This window comes from Panthera pardus, unplaced genomic scaffold, assembly GCF_024362965.1.
Source record: "Panthera pardus isolate Hobbes unplaced genomic scaffold, ASM2436296v1 HiC_scaffold_3, whole genome shotgun sequence".
Classification (NCBI taxonomy): Eukaryota; Metazoa; Chordata; class Mammalia; order Carnivora; family Felidae; genus Panthera; species Panthera pardus.
Window position 1 is genome coordinate 25,784,572 of NW_026526876.1, and position 21,305 is coordinate 25,805,876.

General features: G+C 45.0%; 1 protein-coding gene across 3 annotated transcripts in view; it reads left to right on the forward strand.

The window, feature by feature from the left end:
- PRKCA (protein kinase C alpha) overlaps nucleotides 1-21,305 on the forward strand; it is a 400,238-nt gene that overhangs the window by 156,730 nt on the left and 222,203 nt on the right. The gene's annotated exons all lie outside the window — the stretch shown is intronic.

A 21,305-nucleotide genomic window follows, 5' to 3' on the forward strand; every position in this document is an offset into this window, starting at 1 on the left:
CCTTTGGCTCTTCTTCCTATCAGGAAACACAGATCTCAAAACAGCTTTGTCAGTGCAGGCAGGGCTGAATTCTTCCCTTTTCTGAAGAGGGTGTACTCATGTTAAGCTCTGGGGTTCCGATCTGCTTTATTTTGGCCCAGGTATCAAAGGAACTTCTATTGCGTTTCTGCTAAGATGCCAGAGGAAGCTGCACCGAGCAGAAGCCCTAGGCTCTGAGCTGCTACTGGTCTGCAGAGGCTCTGAATGTGGGAGCCAGAGAGCCTCAGAGATGACCCTGTTTTATATCTTTAGAGACTGGAAAGCCCACATCTGTGGGTGGCCCACCTACATACAAAAATCTAGTGTGCTCCACCCCACCCTTTCACTTTTCTTTCTTTCTGGAGCATTGCCTCCATTCGGGACACATGGAGAGGAAGAGTACCAGCTTTCCTGAAAGTTGCCCTCAAGCATCCCGTGGTATTTCTTTGGCCTCCTTGCTCATTATTCTCAGTCCATCCTTCTTTTCTCCCATTTTGGCTCCAGCAAGAATGGGGGTGTGTGTGTGTGTGTCCTGCCCACAGAGGAATAGTTTTTGTCTGACTGCTTCCCTTCTTCATTCCCTTCACTCTGCCCCTCCTTCCACTTCTTCATTCTTTTGGTTTAAGTACTCTTAATAAGGGTAGAGCCCATCTGAGTGTGTTACCTGAGGGATCTCCTCTAGGTGGTCAGAGGCTTCCCCGAGGAAATGGCATTTAAACCGACCTTCAGGAGCAAGTGGAGATCATCAGACACCAGGGAACCTGTGTACATGCACGTTGGGGCATAAAGGAGCCCCGTGGAAGACTGCCTCAGACAAAGGGAAAAGCAAGTGAGGAAGCCCTGAAGTGGGAAGGTGTTCAGTGTAGACTAGAAGAAGAGCGAGCTGGTCGTCAGATGTGTAGTTAAGGATTTTGAACGCAATGTTAGGAATGGTAGGGGTCCAGAGGAAGGGTTTAAACTAGGACCGGTGTGATTTGTTTGCATGTTCCAAAGGTTTCTTTGCTTTCCTTATAGGAAATATCGACAGTGGAAATGGGTTTGATGTACAGGTGAGGATGGGGAAGTATGAAAGCTTGAAGAGTAGCACGGATGGCAAGGTGAAAGGTCGGGGTAGATGGAGGCAGTGAGGCTGGACGGGGTAAACTCACCGTGTATTTAGGAGCTGGGCCACAGCTCTTGGCCGCTGGAGGACGGGGGAGGTGGAAATGGAGAGAGAGACTCTCCGGCCTCTTGGCCAAACCTATGAATGGACGGAGGCTATCGAGGCTGTGGAGGGAGAATGTGTTCAGAAGTGTGGGACAGGGCTGATCACGGGCTTCTCTTTGGACAAGTTCGGTTTGGGAAGTCTGACGTGGAGAACACGGTTATCTGTGAATGCAGGTGTGGAGTTGGGAAGCAGGGTGTGTTTAGGAGATAAAGATTCCTCTGTTTGGTTGTTACAAGCTTTGGGTGTGCAACATTTTGATGAGAGACGGAGGTAAAGAATAAGGAGAAAATAGATGAGGGCCCAGAAAAGAGCCCTGAGGAGGCTCCAGTGGATTGGATGGGAGAGGAAGGGGGCTGGGAAGGTCCTACAGGCGCTGTAGGTCAGCTCCCTGATTATGTCTGATTTTATGACTTCTGTAAGCTTTTGGTATTATACATAGATATGTCATATACATGCAGGTTTGCACAGGACTGTCCTGTTTACACGAGGAAGCCTTGGTTTATGCGTGCTACAGCTTAGTTAATGTCCATTAGTTACTTTTAGCAGCCCCTTTCATGCCCAAAATTCTTACCCTGTTTTGATGATCATTATGTTCCCCCTGCCCCGCCCCTTAGTCCTTGAATCCCCAGCCAGGCAGAAAGTCTTAGCGATGGTCCGCTGGTTGTGAAATACAGTGGGAGGGACACTTGTGATCTGATGCGTTAGCCTGAGTTCTGTCCCTACTCTGTGTTGTGTTACCCACTGTGCATGCTTAGCCTCACATTTTAATATCCGATCTGTGAAAGTGAAGATGAGAGGTTTTTTTTTTTTTTTTTAATATATGAGAGGAAAGAAGTACAGCCTGTGCATTCTCCTCCCAGGAGAAAATTTGCCTTTTGGTTGTTGGCCCCGAGAGGCCAATCATTAGGGCTTTGTACAGCCAGGACACAGGACCCTGTGTGCAGGGCAGTGTTATTTATTGTCCAAATTCGCAAGATGCCCAAATTGGAACTGCACCAAGGAGGTAGCTGGAAAAGCATGAAGGTGTCAGGACAGAGCTGAGATGAGAAAGGAGGTTTTTCTTATTTTATCTTTCAGAATGTTTGAAAGTGCTAGAATTCTAGAGCTGGAAGGGGGGTGGAAAGACTTGTTTAGGTTAACCTTATTTTATAGATGGGGAGACTGAAGCATATAGAAGAAAGGCGTAAATGATCTGGGGGCTTTGTGACATGTTGCCCCTCAGTGTCCAGCGGGCTAGTGGTGGACGCAACAGCCCTGTAGAGGAAAGGGGGGGGGGGCAGGGCGTGGCCCGGAGAAGTTGCTAGCTCGTGCCTTGGTGTTAATCGTTCAAAGTTCTCACACATTTAGCAAAGTGCTAAAGGGCATGAAAAGAGTTAAAGGAATGGAGGGATCAGGAAACACAAAAGGCAAGCTACAAGAAACAAAGACCTTAAGTATTTCCCACCCCCCCCCCCCCCAAGGATTTAAAAGTTTCCTAGACTAAGATCTGTGTTGTCCATGACGAAGGCTCAAGATTCACACAGTTCATGTGCTGCTGGCTGATGCCGGCTCCGAGGACGTCAGGGCACTCCCCCACGGGGACAAAGATGACGGACCCTGTGAAGTACACCAGCACTGTCCCTGGTCTTTCCATCCTCAAGATAGACCCCTGAGAAATGAAAGAACAGTGCCCAGATCCCGGTAACCAGATGGCAATAGTTAAACATTCTTGGGAACACAGATCATCTTCAGGACTCAAGGAGCAGGCTCGTCGAAAGGATGCAGAAGTTACAGGGAAACTCGGGGAGGAGAAGAGGGTATCTGGGTTCCGTGTGAAGAGCCCCCCCCCCCCCCCAAACATGTCAGGCCGTTCTCAGCCATCCCCCACCTCTGGATGGGCAGTGTTGTGTTGCCAGACATTCCCTGCTAACATGTCTGGAGATAAAAGCCATGTGTTTCTTGGAAATGCAAGCTGGTGCAGCCACTCCGGAAAACAGTATGGAGGTTCCTCAAAAAACTAAAAATAGAACTACCCTACGACCCAGCAATTGCACTACTAGGCATTTATCCACGGGATACAGGTATGCTGCCTCGGAGGGGCACATGCACCCCCATGTTTATAGCAGCACTATTGACAATAGCCCAAGTAATGAAAGAGCCCAAATGTCCATCGATGGATGAATGGATAAAGAAGAGGTGGTATATATATATACAACGGAGTATTACTCGGCGATCAAAAAGAATGAAATCTTGCCATTTGCAACTACATGGATGGAATTGGAGGGTGGTATTATGCTAAGCGAAATTAGAGACCAGAACCATATGACTTCACTCATATGAGGAATTTAAGAGACAAAACAGATGAACATAAGGGAAGGGAAACAATAAAATGGGACAAAACAGACTTCTAAATCTGGAGAATAAAAAAGTTACTGGAGGGGGAGGGAGGGAGTTGTGGAAGGGGGATGGGCTAAAGGGGTAAGGGGCATTAAGGAATCTACTCCTGAAATCATTGTCTCACTATATGCGCATTCGGATGTAAATTTAAAAAAATTTTAAAAATGGAGTAGCTAGGGAAGAGGCTTTCCAATACTTTTGGTGGCAACCAAAGTAAGAAATGCATTTTAAATCTGCGCACACACACATACACAATCACATACGTACATAATTGAAATAAAACTTTCATTAAGCAAAACAAAACAAAAAAAAAAACAACAGGTGTTCCTGAGATTGAAGGGCAGCCTGCTGCGCACTGAGGAAGGGGGAGAGAAGGCAAGACTGGGCATTGGAAAGGCACCTGGGGTTGGTACAGCGTCTGTGCTCCCAGGTGTGTGGCCTCGGAAGACAGCCTGAAGTTCTGCCCAGCACACCTGCCCCCATCCGAGATTGTGTAAGACCACAAAGAAGCAACGTGAAAATGGCCCATGTGGAGAAACAGCTGACTTCCCTTTCCTTACCTCCCTCTAGACCTCCCCAGTTAAGACATGAACTTCTTCTTACTGGCTCTGGTCACGATGGGGTGGGCGGGGAGGGTGGTGGGTTCTAGAGGGCTGACTCCTTCCTCAGACTCTTTCTTTCACGATTAATTTTTTTTAATGTTATTTATTTATTTATTTTTTTTAACGTTTAGTTTTGAGACAGAGACAGAGCATGAATGTGGGAGGGTCAGAGACAGGGACACAAAGAATCTGAAACAGGCTCCTTTAATGTTATTTCTGAAACAGAGCATAAGCAGGGGAGAGGCAGGGAGCGAGGGAGACCCAGAATCCGAAGCAGGTTCCAGGCCCTGAGCTGTCAGCACAGAGCCCGACTCGGGGCTCGAGCTCACAGACCGTGAGATCATGACCTGAGCTGAAGTCGGACGCTTAACCGACTGAGCCACCCAGGTGCCCTTTTCCTTCACCATTTAGAATTTCAGCTCACCAGCTGCCTTGCCTGGAACTCCTCCTCCCACTTCTTACAACAATCTCCACTCAGATTCTGTCCATGAAGCCTGCCCTGCTAGAGGGGAGCAGGGTATTTGGGTCTTCTGTATGTACGTGTGTGTGTGTGTGTGTTTATTAGCACATACAATCCTTTTTTTCATACCTCGTGTTTCCTGTGGGTGCCTTCAGGGAGAGAAAATGGTGAGGCAGACCGTTCAGATATCCCTACCAATCTGTCCTACCCTGAAAACTGTAGAGAGAGAGAGACACAACCCTGTTAATAGGTAAAGTTTGTAGGCAGACAGAAGTCTTTATGTGATGCGTATAAACCCACACAAATGTTAGACAACTCTTTAAATGCAACCTTTGGAATATTTGCTCTGTGGGCCGGATCTGTGAGCATTTGAGGAAGAGGGGAAGGGATTGACCTGTTCAAAGGCTTAAAGCCCGCCTCCGGGCGATTCTGCTTCCCTTGAATTTGTGTTTGTTTCTGCCTTGTGCCTTTTCGCCAATGCCCCTGCCTTTCTGGGGGAGAAACCGTACGTGCAGTCTCTTGCACTTTTTAGAGCTGAGCCGTACAATTAAACAGCATTCAGGGGATTTAAAAATCACTTCATGGGTCATTAGTGTGCTTCACCTGGGAGACCACCAGCCTCCGTACAGGCAGCATCGGGAGTTAGCTGGTGCCTGCCAGAATGTTCGGAAGGGCATAGATGAATTTAAGAGGTGTGTGTGTGGGGGGGGTGGGCAGGGGGCTGCTTCTGTTTCGGGTACATCTTTAAGCCGGCAAAGGTGGTAAAACTGAGCCAAGAGAGCATAGACGATAAATACTTGGAGCTGAAGTTGGAAGCGATTGTGCACAGGGCTACAAGCGGATAGTGGTACCTGGTGTGGAGCTGGACTCTGCAGGGGGCTGTAGGTCCAGCACACGAAATTTCTCTTACGATGGACTTGAGAATTCTCTTGTTCTGGAGTTCTTTCCGGTGTCTTAGAAACCGAGCCCATGAAAAAGGCTGCTGAGTCGTTTAAAATTCAACACTTCAGAGCTTCATTTATAACAAAACTCAAAACATTTAAAATAAACCTAGAAATTTAATTAGCAAATCTTCTATTTTCTCAGAGTGTGCTTTTACATTTAATATGGAAATAAGACAGTTTTGTGAGCAAACCCAGCTATACTCGAAACACTTCGCTATTCCTGAATCGACAAAGGGAGATTTGTAAAAGGTGCAGGTGCTAGAAAGTTGTGTTGAAAATGCAGCTGAGTGAGGTCAAAAGAGCTCTGGAGTGGGAATGGGGAGTCCTGCCCTGCCAAGTCACTGAAAATCCTTCTAGACCTTGGCTTGCTTATTTATGCATATGGAGGTTGAACTCGGTGGTCTTGAAAGCTGTTTGCTGCCTTCAATGGCATTCCATCACCAAGTACTGATTGAGAGCTTGGTGCCCTGTTGATAGGGAGCCAGATGGTTCTTGCCCTCCTGGTGGGTCCTCCCTAATCAGAAGGATGAGCTGAGTGTGCAAACAGTTATACGATATGATTGCATATGGTAGCTGCCATGCCATAAACGGGGAAGAAATAAAATGCTACGAAGTGGCCGGGTGGGGGGGGGGGGTGTTGCTAGAGAGCAGGCATGCACAAGCACCTTATAGAAGATGGAGGGAAGGCTTCCTGAAGGTGTGTTTGAAGACTTTTAAGATTTCTTTCAGAGTTCTCTTACAGACCAGCAGGACCAGTGTTTTCATGTTTGGCTGGTTTAACGGAGTTCTGTCTCTTGCCAAATGGTGCCGTCCAATGGGGCAGAAACTCAGGTGGCACGCATTTGCCGGAGGACCTGTAGGAAGAACGCACGCTAGGGAGACGTGCGGTGTTGTGTGTGTCCTCGAGGGATCCCCTTTAGATCCGGCCTCCGAGGAAGCCTTGGTGGGGTCCTGAAACCACCCCGTGCACTCGCCCACAGGTGCCATTCTTCACGTGCCGTGATGCCACCGGAAGCCTTAAAAAGAAGTTCTTTCAGGGAAACAAACCCAACACAAAACTCCCGTGCTAATTCTGCTCTTCAGTGGGTGGATTATTTTATGTACCAGATTCACAGTAACAGAAGTATTTCCTATAAGGGAAGGGACTCCTGCTACTTTTGTGCCAAATTAATTTAGCTGGGAGTTAAAAATAGCCTCAAAGACTAGCATCCGCCGTTCGGATGTACTCAAGGAGACAGCTGGTTGGTGGCACATCCATTGTCTTTAGCTACCAAGTTTTGGCCAGTGAGGAGAGGAGAAATGAGTGCCTATTTAATCCGTGCCCCAGAATGCCTGTTGTCAAGAGAGTCGCCCTGGGGGCTTTTCCGTTTAATCCAAAGAACCTTTGGATTTGCCACTGCTCGAACATCTTGGGTACTGCTCTCTTGGAACGGCATGTAAGGCCAGTAGCACATTCTTTGCAAAATCTCCACTCTTGGCAGACTGTCAGCCTTGGAGTGTGGCGAGGTGGTTTGGGGAAGTGACCCAGTTCAGTGCAGCCAGATCTGTACAAGGGACAGTGGATGGTACAGGTGGATGGTACGGTTTGGGGTCCAAAAGGTAAGTCGATAAGGTTAAGAGAGTATTTTCTTGGTAGAGTTGTAAATGGTTTCCGACATCAGGTTGGAAGGAGACTTGTGTGTGTGAAGTGTGTAGGAATCATCGTGCAGCCTCTCCGTGGCACTTCCACGTTGGTTTAAAAAAAAAGTTGCTGTACTGCTGAATGGTCTTGCCTGTATAGTGAATTCTTGGTGGAGAGATCCTGTGTCTTTTCTCTGACAAACCAGAGCTCAGTGCAGAGCCTGGCACAGAACGGGTACCCAGATTTGTTGAACCAGAGCGACTGCGTGGAAGAAGGTCTAATTTGACCTTTAACCTAATTTGACCACGAGTTGATTGTTTGTATCCGGGGTTGAATTACTTCGTTTTAGCTATACGTGGGACTGTTTATGAATCTCCCCACTCCTAGGAGAGTTTTAAGTTTATTTATGGTGAGAGGGAGAGAATCAGTGGGGGAGGGGCAGAATATCTGAAGCAAGTTCTGTACTGACAGCAGAGAGCCCACTGAGGGGCTTGAACTCATGGGCCATGAGATTGTGACCTGAGCCACCCAGGGACCCCCCTCTAGGAATGGATACTTGATTAGTATTGTGGCCCCTTGGCAGGGGGATGGGAGAAACATACTTGGCTACTTTTCACAGACCATTTCAAATCACTGTCCCACCTATTGGGAGCTTACAAAGTGGTGGACCTAGGCCATAGCTTTTGACTGGCTCGGGTAAAAATTGATAGGATGGCTTCCTTACTGATTTCTCTTTACCGGTGCAAGTGACTTAGTAACATCAGGCAGTTCACGGTTTACAAACAACGAGATTTCCCTATCCCTGAGAACTGTTGCCAACAATGATGTCTAAGGAACCTACTACTAGGGCTGAAATCACTGGAAGCCCAGAGCTAGAAATTCTACCAGGTAATGGCGTCTTCATGGTTTCACCTGATGTGTATTTAGCATCTCTTCTGTCTGGTGCTTTTTTTTTTTTTTTTTTTTTTTGTATTTGCTCTATGTCATCATTAAATATTTTCTGGGCATTTTTTATTGCCAGGAACTGGGGTGGGAGGGTGTAAAGGTTAATAGGTCTAGTCCTTATGTTCAGACAGTTTATCCTTAGTGGGATGTCATAAACACAAGTAAGCATTATTAAGATAATTGAATGGATAACATACACAAATACACTCGATATATATTAATCCCATTGTGTAAATGTGAAAGTCAAGGCCCAGGGTTGGTTCAAGGACTTGCTGGAATCTGGTAGTAAATACGGTGTTAAGCTTTGGACCAAGTCTCTGCTTCCTAACCAGTTCTCTTCCCTCAGTACCAAGTGGGTTGATCACCAAAGCCACTTAAGGGGCAGAATTTCTGCCACTGAAAATTCTCTATTTTTGTGACTAGAATCTGGTGTCAGTGTGACTCAAGCTTAAAATGGTAAGAGAAATTGGGAGTTGCACAGATATTAACAGTAGAAGCTTTCATAAGCAAGACCGACAAGGTGAGCTAACTAGTGAAGACAGAACCTGTAGGAGGGAGGCTCTGTGAGAGCCTAGGACAGTTTGGTGACTTAGTTTGGGTTCTTAAGAAGGTAGAACATAGTACTTTCCAGGACCCTGGGTTTCTGGAAGGATTTAAGTGGCTTTACCCTAAGCTGTAAGCCAGCCTAGAGAGCTTTTTGGCTTATGCCTGAAGCTTGTTCCTGGGTTTTAGTGAGTCACTTTTTTTTTTTTTTTTTTTCTTTCCACAAGCTGAAGTAGGAGTCCCATTCAATTAGCCGGTACCTTCCTCACCTTGGCTGTTTTCTGCTTAATGAATTTCCAGCAGAAGATTCCATCTATGGACAAAAAAAAGTGCATTTCCTCAGGGCTAGGAGAAGGAAAGAGATTTGTAGAGGATTTTCTGGCTAGCATTATCACTGGTACATCCATTTATTAACAGTGAGATCAAGGGTCAAAAACAATGGTAATCTAACGAGCCCATTTACTAGGAATTCTGTCTATGCCTTTGATGGTGGTTAAGACCGATAAAGCAAGTGGGGAGGTACCTCCTCTGGCAGCTTTTTCTATTATGTTGTACCAGAAGCTATGAGCAGGAAATCATGGCGGCTGGTGCTAGCAGGAGATGAGATGGATGGTGTGGGAAGATCAGTTCTGATCATTGTTCATTCAGCATCTCTACTTTTGTAATCTAATCTCCCAAAACATATTTGGGTTTATACCAAGGGGGAAAAGCTAGGTTCTAAGAGGAATGCCCTTGTCCAGATAAGTGTCACGTGACCATCAGGCATTAAATAGTCCTGATTGCATTCCCCAGATAATTCCCCTGATGTGGAAAGAATGCTCAGGTTCTTTATGTTGAGGATGAAACACTCAAAATGTACAACACTGTCCTTATTTTAGCACTGCCCGTTCTCCCTGCATATCCTCCACTACTCAAGCCATTGCCTCTTCGTGCCACTCTGTGTTGAAATAACACCAGACGATCCTCTGTGCACAGCCTCCCAAGCCAGAAGCCTTGAGATCGTCTGGGTTGTTTCCGTCTCTTTAGTCTCTCAGATCTAAGTGGTCTCCAAGTTCTGTGGAGTCTGACTCTCCCCTCCATATTCCTTGCTGTCCTCTTCAGGAAAGCCTGATCGTGTTCTATGAATTGGTCTTACGGGCTCTGGACTGTTTCTCCTTTAGTCCATCCTTGATATTGCCAGTGAGTAGTACTCCAGTCGTTATTTATATATATAAATATTTGTCATATCAGGGTTTCCATACATATCAATATTTGCCAAAGGTTGCTTCACAGTCACACAAGAGGACTCCCCTGGTTGTTAGCTGGGGTTGTTGGCTGGGGCTGTGGTTCTCTGTGTTGGCCTTTCCAGGAGGGTAGGTAGTTTTGTGCTGGTGGTATTGCAAGAAGGCAAGCTGAAACATACATATGCTTAAACTTCTGCTGGCACTGTGTTTCCTGATGTCCCACTTGCCAAAGCAAGTCACATGGCTAAGCTCAGAGTCCCTCTAAAGGTAGGTTAGGAATCTCCAGAAAAACAGAACTAATGGTCTGTATGTATATTCATCATACAAGGAGACCTAAAAGAAATTGGCTCATATAGCTGGCAAGTCCCAAGATCCACAGGGTGCATGGGCAAGCTGGAGACCCAGGAGAGCCAACAGTGTAGTTCTAGTGCAAAGGCCAGCAGACTGGAGATGAAGGGCCAGGGTTTCTCTTGAGGTCCAAAGGTGGGGAAGAAGCTCATATACTATTTCGTAGCCATTGGACAGGAAGAACTTTCTTGGTGGGTGGGTGTGGCGGGGGGGGGGGGGGGGGGGGAAGGGCAGTCAGTGCTTTCCTTCTATTTAGGTTTTCATTAGGGAAGGCAATCTACTTTATTCATTCACCAATTTAAAAATCAATCTTATCCAAAAACTCTCCCACAGAAACATCATTATTTGACCAAATATCTGGGTACCCTGTGGCCCAGTCAAGTTGACACACAGACTTAGCCATCACAGGGGGAACACACAGTGTAGGTCCTGGGAGGCATGGGTTGCTCTGCCCATTAATGTAACAATTTGCCACAGGAAGACTGATTTTGATCCTATTATGTTTTCTTTCTGCTTACATCTTACTCATCTCTGTATCCCTGATACTTAGTATGGTTTCTGACTCCTGGTGGGTGATCATTGATATTGAGTGAATTGAAGAAATAATGAAGTCCCTGATCCCAGAATAAAATGAAAATAATTTCCTTGGTCTGTCTGTAAAACATTCCAGAAGATGGTCTCAGAATCCCTATGAGCCATTTCTTAATTTTGAGTCATTGTCATCTTTAGAAAGAGAATTTACTTTTGAAAAATATATAGATTTTATTTTTAATATATTGAGGGACTCTATTAGTAGAAATTTAAGCCTAACCAAATTAAGTAAGATATCAACTGAACCGTGGTCGCTAACTCTGTGTGACCAGACTTTTTCTTAATATTTTTTTCTGTTAACTGTTGATGGAAAAAATCTATTAAAAGGAAATGCTTGTTTGGTCAACCATAGGTTTTCAGTTTACATTCATTGAAGTGATGGCTAACTGCACAGTTAATCTGGAGAGGTTTATAACCGCAGTTCAAGAAGGGAAATGACACAGCCAAGAATGCCACCTTAGGAGGCAGTGGTCAAATTTATTTCCACTTTGGCCACTGATGTTCTAGATGCCTGTCTGTCCTATGCCTAACTGTGCCAGCATGGATAATTTATGCATAACTCAGAGGTGGCTATTTGTGCTCATAAGAAATTTATATTGGTAGAAGATTACTGAGTGAAAGACTGGATTTTGAAAAACACAGATTATAAACTTTTACAAGTGAGGGCTTTATTTTTCATGTCCTAAACCATAGTTAAGTACCTTTCGGAAGGAGGGCAATTTGGATGCTTGCTTTCTGCCATCTTGAGTTCCTAGCCTGTCCCTCCCCATCTCACTTTCAAGGCCGGAAGCTTTGTAGAGTTAACATGGGGTAGGAATGTTTAAACATGAGGATTTCATACTTGAAAATGATATTCTCTGTGGAGGAGGGTGATTTTAGGTTTCTAGATACTAAGCTGTATCATGACTCATTTGTTCTTAAACAGGTCGTTCTCCTGTTACTAAAAATTAATCACAAAAGACCAGGGAAGCTTGAAAAAGAGATCACACACAGCAGGTTCTTAAAATTAGAAAGGCAGGTCTGCTCTCTTCTGCATTTGCGAAGTTTGAATGATGCACCAAGTTTAAGGTGATTGATTTTAATCACATTTGTCCCATTGCAAATAGGTGAGTTAGAGTAACTTAATGTACAGAGCAAACACGGCGGGGGGTGGTGGGATGGTAATGGTAAGTTGAAAACTTGAAAATGAATCACATAAGTGAAACAGACCTTATGTCACAAGCACTTGCTGTCACTTTGGAGCTGTGGCCTTGGATACGATCATATTCTCACCTAAAGAACTGTTCATCTGGGAGCCGGACCCTGGGAGAGTCCAGCAACACAGCTTCCTGCTTCGCTCCTCATTTCTGTCCTTGTCTCTAGCTATGCGTAGAGGATAAACTACAAGAGTGAGATTTTGCATGTACCAGGCAAAGCCGACCATTGCATCGCTCAGTCTCGACCCTTCGGTGGCCTCCTTTGACCATTAGGATTGTGATCTAGCTACGGTTAGTCTCACTGACTGGAACATGCCAAGCTCATTTGAGCCTCAGGTCTTTTGCCCAGGTGGGTTCTTCTGGAATGAGGCTCGCTCATACTGTTCAGGTCTCTACTCAGATGACCCCTCATTGGAGATGCCTCGTTAGATCACATCCTCCCATTATTTTCTGTTAGTCTATCTTTGCGTACTTCATGGCCCTTATCACCACTTGAAGCCATAAGCATTTACTTGGTTATTTTTCCATCTTTTCTGCCAGCATGAAATACAGTGAAATGCAGGTACGTTGTCTTTTGTGTTTGTATAACTCAGAACAGTGCCTAGAGCATGAAATGCTCAATATTGACTGAATGAATGTTCCTCTCACAAGAGAAAAGACAAGCCTTAGAGTTCTGTTGCCTTCTGACGATATCACTAAAAGGAAACAGCATAGGATCAGGGGAGATTGTTCCTCTTCTGTGATGATACTGCCGTGAATGTAGTAATAAACTGGGCCATGTCACTGAAGCCTGAGGTGTACCATGTGATTGTGTCTTCCAAAGAAACCGTGATTTTTCATAATCATAATGTTAATATGTGGTCTATAAAATTCAAAATGTATGTGATCAGTCTTATTTAATTAGAATTATCTAATTAACCACCAGAATCTGATAGTCTGTCATTCTAGGTAAGTGGGATAAGTTTTGAATTTCAAACCTTGAGAGTAATTTACACCTATAGGATCTTCACATGAAAAGTTATGGCCTGGCTGCACATTGGCTTGGGAGTGGTGTCCTTGTTCTTAGATTTCCCCCTGCAGCCGTTGGTTTCTCTTAACATTCTTAAACAGCAGGGAGTTAAGTAAATTGTGATGTATCGCTGTGATAGAATACGTGCGGCCATTAAGAATGATGATGGAGGTGGTGGAAAATGTTTCTGTGGTACTCGATGCTAGGGGGCTTACTATAAAGACATTACTGTGATTAGAGTTCTGACAGATCTTGTATATTGGGGCTGGACCTAGAAGTGAACCTAAGAAATTGAAATCATTTGATGATTTGATTTTTAAAAAGTTTTGATGTTTATTTTTGAGAGAGAGCACCAGTGGGGGAGGACCAGAGAGGGAGACACAGAATCTGAAGCAGCCTCCAGGCTCTGAGCTGTCAGCACAGAGCCGGATGCGGAGCTCAAACTCCCGAACCATGAGATCCTGACCTGAGCCGAAGTCGGACGCTTGACTGACTAAGCCACTCAGGCGCCCTGACGATTTGATTTTTTTTTTTTTTAAGATGATTGGATTTGGGAGACCTACGCTCTGGATTTCATCTTGTTAGAACAATGGAGTTTTCAAAAAGTCATCCTATAATTCTTGAGGAATAAGACAAAGTGCTGTGTTCCTTCAGAACGTTATCCACACGGAGCACGCCCACCCATCTGAGAGTTCTTTGTCCGATGGTGTGATGGGAAAGCAGGTTGTTGTAGACGTCTAGACTGCTTCATGCCCAGTGTATCAAGCAGGAGGACCAGAAAACCTGGCCAAGCAATGGCCACAACCAAATAAGGGGCGTCGTTCTCCTCACGTAACAAAATGTGGGGACTAGCATTCTGGGGCTAATGTGGCATCTTCATGATTCGATGAAAGATCAGCCTCCTTCTGCCTTTCAGTTCAGCCATCTTACCATGTAGATTTCATCCTCCCCTTTGCTGCCCTCCTTATAAGGTGGCTACTCCATTACCATCCCATCCATGAGAAAGGTGAAGTCAGTCCAGATGCCTATTGAGTCTGCTCCAAGAACTCCCCCAGAAACACAGCCCAGCAACTTCTATTTGCATCATATCGACCAGAACTCTGGCTCTCATAACCACTCCTGCTTAGAAAACAGGGTTTGGAGGGAGGCCTGGGTGGCTCAGTCGGTTAGGCATCCCACTTTGAGTCAGGCCATGATCTCGCGATTTGGGAGTTCAAGCCCTGTGTCAGGCTCTGTGCTGACAGCTCAGAGCCTGGATCCTGCTTTGGATTCTGTCTCTCTCGCTCTCTCTGCCCCTCCCCCACTCACATGTGTGTGTGCTTGCTTGCTCTCAAAAATATTTGTAAACTTTTTAAAAAGGGCTTGGAATTTTTGTTTTAAGCTGAGTATGTTTCTAATTTGAACGAAAGCAAAGTAGTTGAGTAATAGAAAGGAGAATGAATATTGGATAGGCAACTAACCTTGAATTTTATGTCGAGGATGCCTCGCCACTTCTTAGACATAACCACCTTCACATGTTGTATTTGTGTTCTTTTCTATCGCTATAACTTCATCTCAGTACAGGAAGAATTCTGTTACATGGCATGAGGGATCTTCAGTTACAATCGGATGTTTTCTTGATTGGTCAATAGAAAAAGACAGGAGTGAGGAAGTCTTATGAGTTTTAATAAGCCTCTTTTGTTTTTTCTTTAAACACTTAGTTCTTTGGAGAAGGTACTTTTACTTGTTTGGTAAGGAATATTTTGGTTTTCATAATGAAATGTTGAGCTTGAGTAATTTTTCAGTCACAGTGTTTTTATCCTTATTTTCTTGAATTTTAAGTATGCTTCGCACCGAATGTGGGGCTTGAACTCATGACCCTGAGATTGAGTCACATGCTCTACCAGGTGAGCCAGCCAGGTGTCCCCTCTTCAGTCACCGTGTTCTTCGGACATAATAGCTCCTGATAGATGAGGGTTGACTGAAACCAAACAGCTTTTCAGTAACTCACTTCTTATTTAAAGCAGCTTTGGTCTGCAGCAACGTCCCCCGAGCTGAATGAAACAGCACTTTTCCATGGGTTCTAGTTGTCCTCCAGAACCCGAAGTGCACTATGGGCAGCAGATTTTAAGGTGGCACTGAGAAACCATATCATTGCCATAGGAAAGTGACCCAGAAAATGAGTTAGAAGGTGTTGAGTGTGAAGGAAAGAAGAAGCTGTAGGAATTGATCTGAGCTGCCTTCCATGCTGGGAAGAAGGGTGAACTTTGGAACCCCAGGGGTTGACCCAGACCCAATGACTAGGCGTTATAGGGAGACAGAGTTTAGCATAAATTCCACAAAGAACTTCCAAAGAGTAGATGTTTCTAATAAGGGATACTAGTCTTGCTTAACCCAGAGGGGACAGAGCTGGCTCTGCCCCACTTAAAGTTGGAGGTGAGGCTCTGGAATGCCCTTCTCCCATGCCACCTGACCATTTTCTTAATTGAGGTAATTGACATAGAACATTATTAATTTTGCATGTATGCCGTAATGATTTGGTGTTGGTATATATTGCAAACAATAAGTGTAGTTAACATCTGCCGACATATATAGTTAACATTTTTTTTTTTCTTGTAATGAGGACTTTTAAGATTTACTCTCCTGGCCAAAAAACAAAGCCCTCTTGGCAACTTTGAAATCTGAGGTACAGAATTAGTCATCATGTTGTACGTTGCCTCCCCTTATTTCATGAGTGCAAATGTGTACCTTTTGACCTCCTTTACCCATTTTGCCCACTCCCCCCACCCATCTGGCAACTAATCTGTTCTCCGTGAGCTGGTTTCTTTTCCATTTAATATTCTACATACAGGTAAGATCTAGTATTTCTTTGTATTTCAGTTAGCACGATGACCTCTGGCTCCATCCATGTTGGTGCAAATGGTAGAGTTTTGTTTTGTTTTTTTTTTTAATGTTTTTTATTTTTGAGCGTGAGCTGAGGAGGGGCAGAGAGAAAGTGGGACAGAGGATCCGAAGCGGGCTCTGCACTGACAGCAGTGAGTCAGATGCGGGGCTCGAAGTCATGAGCTGAGAGATGGTGACCTGAGCCGAAGTCAGATGTTCAACCGACTGAGCCACCCAGGCACCCTGGTTTCATTTTTTAATGACTGAATAATATTCTGTTGTCTGACTATGCCGCATTTTCTTCACCCATGCATCCATTGTGATAGTTTGTTTTGTATCTTGCCTGTTGTAAGTAATGCTGTAGCAAACATGGGGTTGTATGTGCCTTTTCAGTTAGTGTTTTTGTCTTCAGATAAATACTGGAGGTGGAGTTGCCGAATTACAAAGTTTGGTTTTGTTCTTTAATTTTGTGAGGAATCCCCGTACTCCTTTCCACGGTGGGTGCACCAACGTAGAGCCTCACCAACAGTGCACGAGGGTTCCCTTTTCTCCATGTCATTGCCAGTGCAGTTCTTGTCTTTTTGATAATAGCCACTCGGACAAGTGTGGAACGATACCTCATTGTGGTTTTGATTTTCATTTCCCTGGTTAGTGATGTTGAACATCTTTTCATAAGCTTGTCGGCCATGTTGTAGGTCATCTTTGGAAAAATGTCTATTTCAGATCATCCCTTTTGTTGTTTTGGGGTTTTTATCAGATAACCATATCCACCTGGCCAATTCTTAGTCTTCCTTCTATCCCCACAGACTCCTTTCTACTCCCCCCCCCCCAACTTCAATTGCCCCTCTTTAATTCTTTCTGAGTGGACCTCTCTGAAGACATTTATAACACTGTGCTCTGTTTCTGTGTCTCTGCTCCTATGCTTTAGCCTGTTAAGGGCAAAGCCCATCTCTCAACTTCCTGCCCTCTGTGCTTATCTGGAATCTCTCGATACTGACTCAGCAAGTAAATGAAGAGAGGTTGGGTGATTCTGCTGAGTTAACCTTGAAACGTTATACAGAATCTTTGTTATAACTTTATATTGAAACCAGCGCGACTCTCACAGGTTGTCTTTGAGCCAGCTGTGGCCTTTTGGTGGAATGAACGGTTGAGAATAACGAGTAACGTGGTTCTTGGTGCAGGTGCCACCTAGTTTAGGTGTCTGACTTCCATTGCTTCTGACAAGGTTGCAAATTACCTGTTAAACTGTTTCTATGAAGCGCTTTATGCCTTGTGGCTCATGGGGTAAAGTCGCCTTCTGCACCTGTTGATGGTTGTGGTGTGGAGCGTGGAACAGCCAGGATGCTTCCAGTGGATGTGAATACGGCAGGCCACTGGGGGCTTTTTGTTGGTTGAAACAGAATAACCAGAGAAGAACAGGCAAGTTTTAAAAATAACTTGGTACACATGTATGTGAAAATAACCTTACCTCCCAGGGGCTGAGGGGAAAAAAAAAATCTGTAGGTCCCAGTTCTGCCTGATGTTCCAGGGTATTTTTAGTAAGAGGGCCCTTTTTCCTTTGGTCCATGAGGGGAAGATCACAGCAGAAAAAAATATTGGTGAGGCTACTCCAATTGTTGCGTGTTTCATTTTGTTTCCACTTCATCCATGAAAGAAAAGCAGACATTCCCAGAGGCTCATCATGAGTGTAGTAGAAAAGGAAAGTGTAATTTTTTTCTCTCATTTGTTTATAATGCATGATTTAGTTATAACACATACTGCTGTGAGTTATTTTCAGTATGTGGTAAATTGTTGTAAGGGCCTTCTAAGAAATTCCTGTCTCATAAGGTATTTCCCATATTAATTATATTCAGGAAAAATGATGGTTTTTGGAGTTTCTTCGTAATTAGGTTTTAAATGAATGCAACTTATTTCCTGTAGCATTTGAACTGTCAGCATTTCACTGTTATTGCCACCAGAAGGGTTTGGTCTGTTTCTAATAGAATCTTCTAAGGGAAATTGATGAACCTGGTAACCTAATTTTAGACCTCTTGAAATTTGGCAGACGGATGGTATTTATAGTGTTCTGAATCAGTTCCTATTACATGTTTAAAAATAGTCACATCATTAGAGACTACATTCAAGAAAGAAAAGATTTTTAACCTCAAATCTAGTGCCCAGAACATTGTTTTTAGTCTCGTAAAGTGTATCTGCGTTTTGGTAGCAATTTCTAAAGCGCCTTTCTGTACTCTTTCTTCTCTTTCCTGTGTGATGCTGCTGTTGTCATGGAAACGGATCTTGGAGTTGCTTTGTTATACAGTGTGAGGGACTCCCTGATATAGAGAGGTACCGTAGGTCATTATCAACACAGAGCCTTTATTAAGCATTGTGCAACGATGCCTGTTGTGAGCTTGGATGGAACTCAGATTGGCGCTTACAATGAAGACACAAAATTGACACCCATAAATACAAATCGGGGTCCTCAGCCACAAGAGCCTTGAAAGGTACAAGCAGTGGCACATGGTATTTCTGTTTTAGGTGGTGAGGGACATTCTTGGTCAGGACAGGTCATTATGTGCCCAGTTAGGGTTGACGTATGGAGAAAGGAGGATTGGGGAAGTTGGTTGAATAGCACAGGAAATGAGCAAGTCAGAAGTTGGGGGGCGGGCATGTTGGAAATTCCCAAGGTCTCTTCCCAGGTGGAGGCCGGCTCGTGTGCTGAGAAGTGGCTCCCTCCGTGTGTTTGTGGTTGTAATGCTCTGAAGCCTCAAGTTATGGATGTTTCATTAGCAAATTTGCAAGCTGTAAGACAGCCCAGTCTGCTCTTAATGCAGGGTGTTTTTGCAGTGCATGCGATTCTGTTGATTGAGGTCTAAGGCAGAGTGAGGTACCTGGAAGGTGTGGTGGACTCGCTGCCCTGAGATTGTCTGTCGCCTTCTCACTCACCAGCTCCTACCTTAACCTCCCTGGACCCGTTTTGTCACCTTTCAGCTGGTGATACGCCTGCCCATCCTGCCCTCCTCATCCCTCGGGAGGCAGTTCTCAAAGGAGGATTCCGCACCTGCAGCCTTAGCATCACCCGGGAATCTGTGAGAAAAGCAAATCCTCTGGGGCTGCAGGTGTGTGGCATTGGCAGCTCTGGGGATGGCCCCACAGTCTGTTTCCCAGGCCCTCAGGTGATGCCCCCTGAGAACAGCTGTCCTTGGACGTGTTTCCGGGGTGGCCTTGTTTACCTTTGCTGACAGTTCCTGTTGCTGTGGGAGACTCCTGGTCACTCACACCTTACCTGCTCCACTGTTAAAGGAAGGGTATGGAGTCAGGCTGCTTTGCGTTTCCGAGCTGTTGAAAAAACAAGATACGACTTTGAATGGAAAAAGTCTGAGTGTTTTGCTGTCAAAACGCAGGCCAAATTCAGCTTACCAGAGCGAGTGCAGTTAGCAGCCATTTTTCTCCTATATGTCAGGTATCCAGGTTTATAATTATCTTTTTTTGCTTGGGCTGAAGAAACCATTAAGCACACATTTTTCTAACCCGAGTCTCCTGCATTCTTATTCCTATGTGGTAGTTGATATCTGGGCTTCTAAAACCCGGAAGATCGTGCCCACAGACTTCACAGGAAAAGGAGAATAATTCCAATACCTCTTGCAACTGCTATTTTAGACACAATGAAATTCTCTTGGGTCCTCTTCAAACACCTGCTAGAGAATATTAAAAAAGTTGCGAAGATTTAAACGTCTTAAGCCATCATTGGCATATTAGGAGGCCAGGGCCCTAAATTTATGAGATGCCTCAGATATCATGTGGCATCGTCAGGACTCTTTGGGGACCTGCCCACTCGATACAAACCAAATTGTAGCTCCAACTAATTTTGATTTGGAAATTGCCTCCTTAAAAAGAAAAGTACTAAAAATGTTTGACATTTACAGGCTTTTTGCAGCAGTCTGCAGTTTCTCTAGCAAGTGTCTTCACAGACTTTGAAAGAATTTGGCAATTGCTAACTCATGTTTTTAGATGGCTTAGGACTCCCAAGTACAGTCCAAATGGTACGTTATAGTCCTAGACACGTAGACTGCAAGGCCTATTGAAGGCAGATTTCTCAGGGTTTTTTTTTTTGTTGTTTTTTGCAATTTTTAAGCCTGTTTTCATTCGGCATCCTCCAGATGTAAACTCCTCTATAAGGATAGTGGTAGTGTATGACCATGGTGAACTTTGCTCTCCCTCATTCTCAAGTGCTTTTTCTGCTAAGCCCTGTCCGTAGGGTCCCATGAGGGCGGTACAAATGATGAGATGAGGTCCAACTCTTTTCTAAGGAAAATTGTGATTTCTTTTTCTTTGGCTAACGAGGACAACTAAAAGTAAACGTCCAGTTATGCAGTGATGAATCTAGTCAGGCTCAGTGTGTGTTCCGTGAGGAGTCCTAAGTTAGAAGGATAAATGTTGGAAAGAAGGCTAGTCTGAGACAAGTTCAGGTCCTTGTAGAGAATGGACTCCCCTGGATTTTACAGATTTCTACCATGCATCTCAACACAGAATAGGATGAAGAACGGTTGCTTTTACTCTCGAAGGCAAGCACACTGGCTCAGGAAATAGATTTGGCTTCTACTTTGGATTGGTTTTCGAAATACTGACTGTCCTTTGAAGTAACCAATGGCTGTGGAGGATCCCAGGGGAAGGAGTTGCGCGCAGGAGGGAAGACCATGCTCTGTGTGTGACCCCAAATACACAGTTGGGAAAGAACCCTGCCTTTAGTGCCTGGCCCCCTTGGCCACTAGGCAATCTTGCATTCTCCTCTCAGCAATATTTCGGCCCTTTTTGTGCATGACAGGGACAGGGGTCTTGGTCTTGGTCTGGACCACAGATGATCCTGTAAGACGTCCAGTTAGGGAGCTGCTGAGATCCTGAGATGGGCATCCCCCAGGTGCAGGTGGGCTGGGAGCCGGGAACACAGGCAGTGTGCTTGGGGAAGGGCTGAGGGACAGCACGGGACTGTTTGTGACCTGGGGTGAAGCCCACGAAGCTGGCTCTGGGACTTTGTCAAGTCCCCCTTTCTACATACCTGCTTGTCGTTACTGTGTTTGCTGCTTTTTAGTAATGTCTGTATGAGTCTTTCTCAGCTATGGTAGGCAGAAAGGAGTTCCTGGCTGTTAGCAGAGCCAAAAGGAGAGGACTTCGGGGGTGGGAGGGGAGGGAACAGTCACAGAAGCAGAGAGAGCCCCTGAGCAAAGAGAGACTTGGGTGGGCTAATGAGAAGTGCTCGTTGTGGTCTCTTGGAAAACCTTGGTTTTGTGCTCAGTATTGTTACAAAGGAGTCAAGTAATTCCCTCAAGGGGGACTGTGCTGAGCCCCGTGGGGTCCTTTGTAGGGAGAGAAGGGACCAGCTG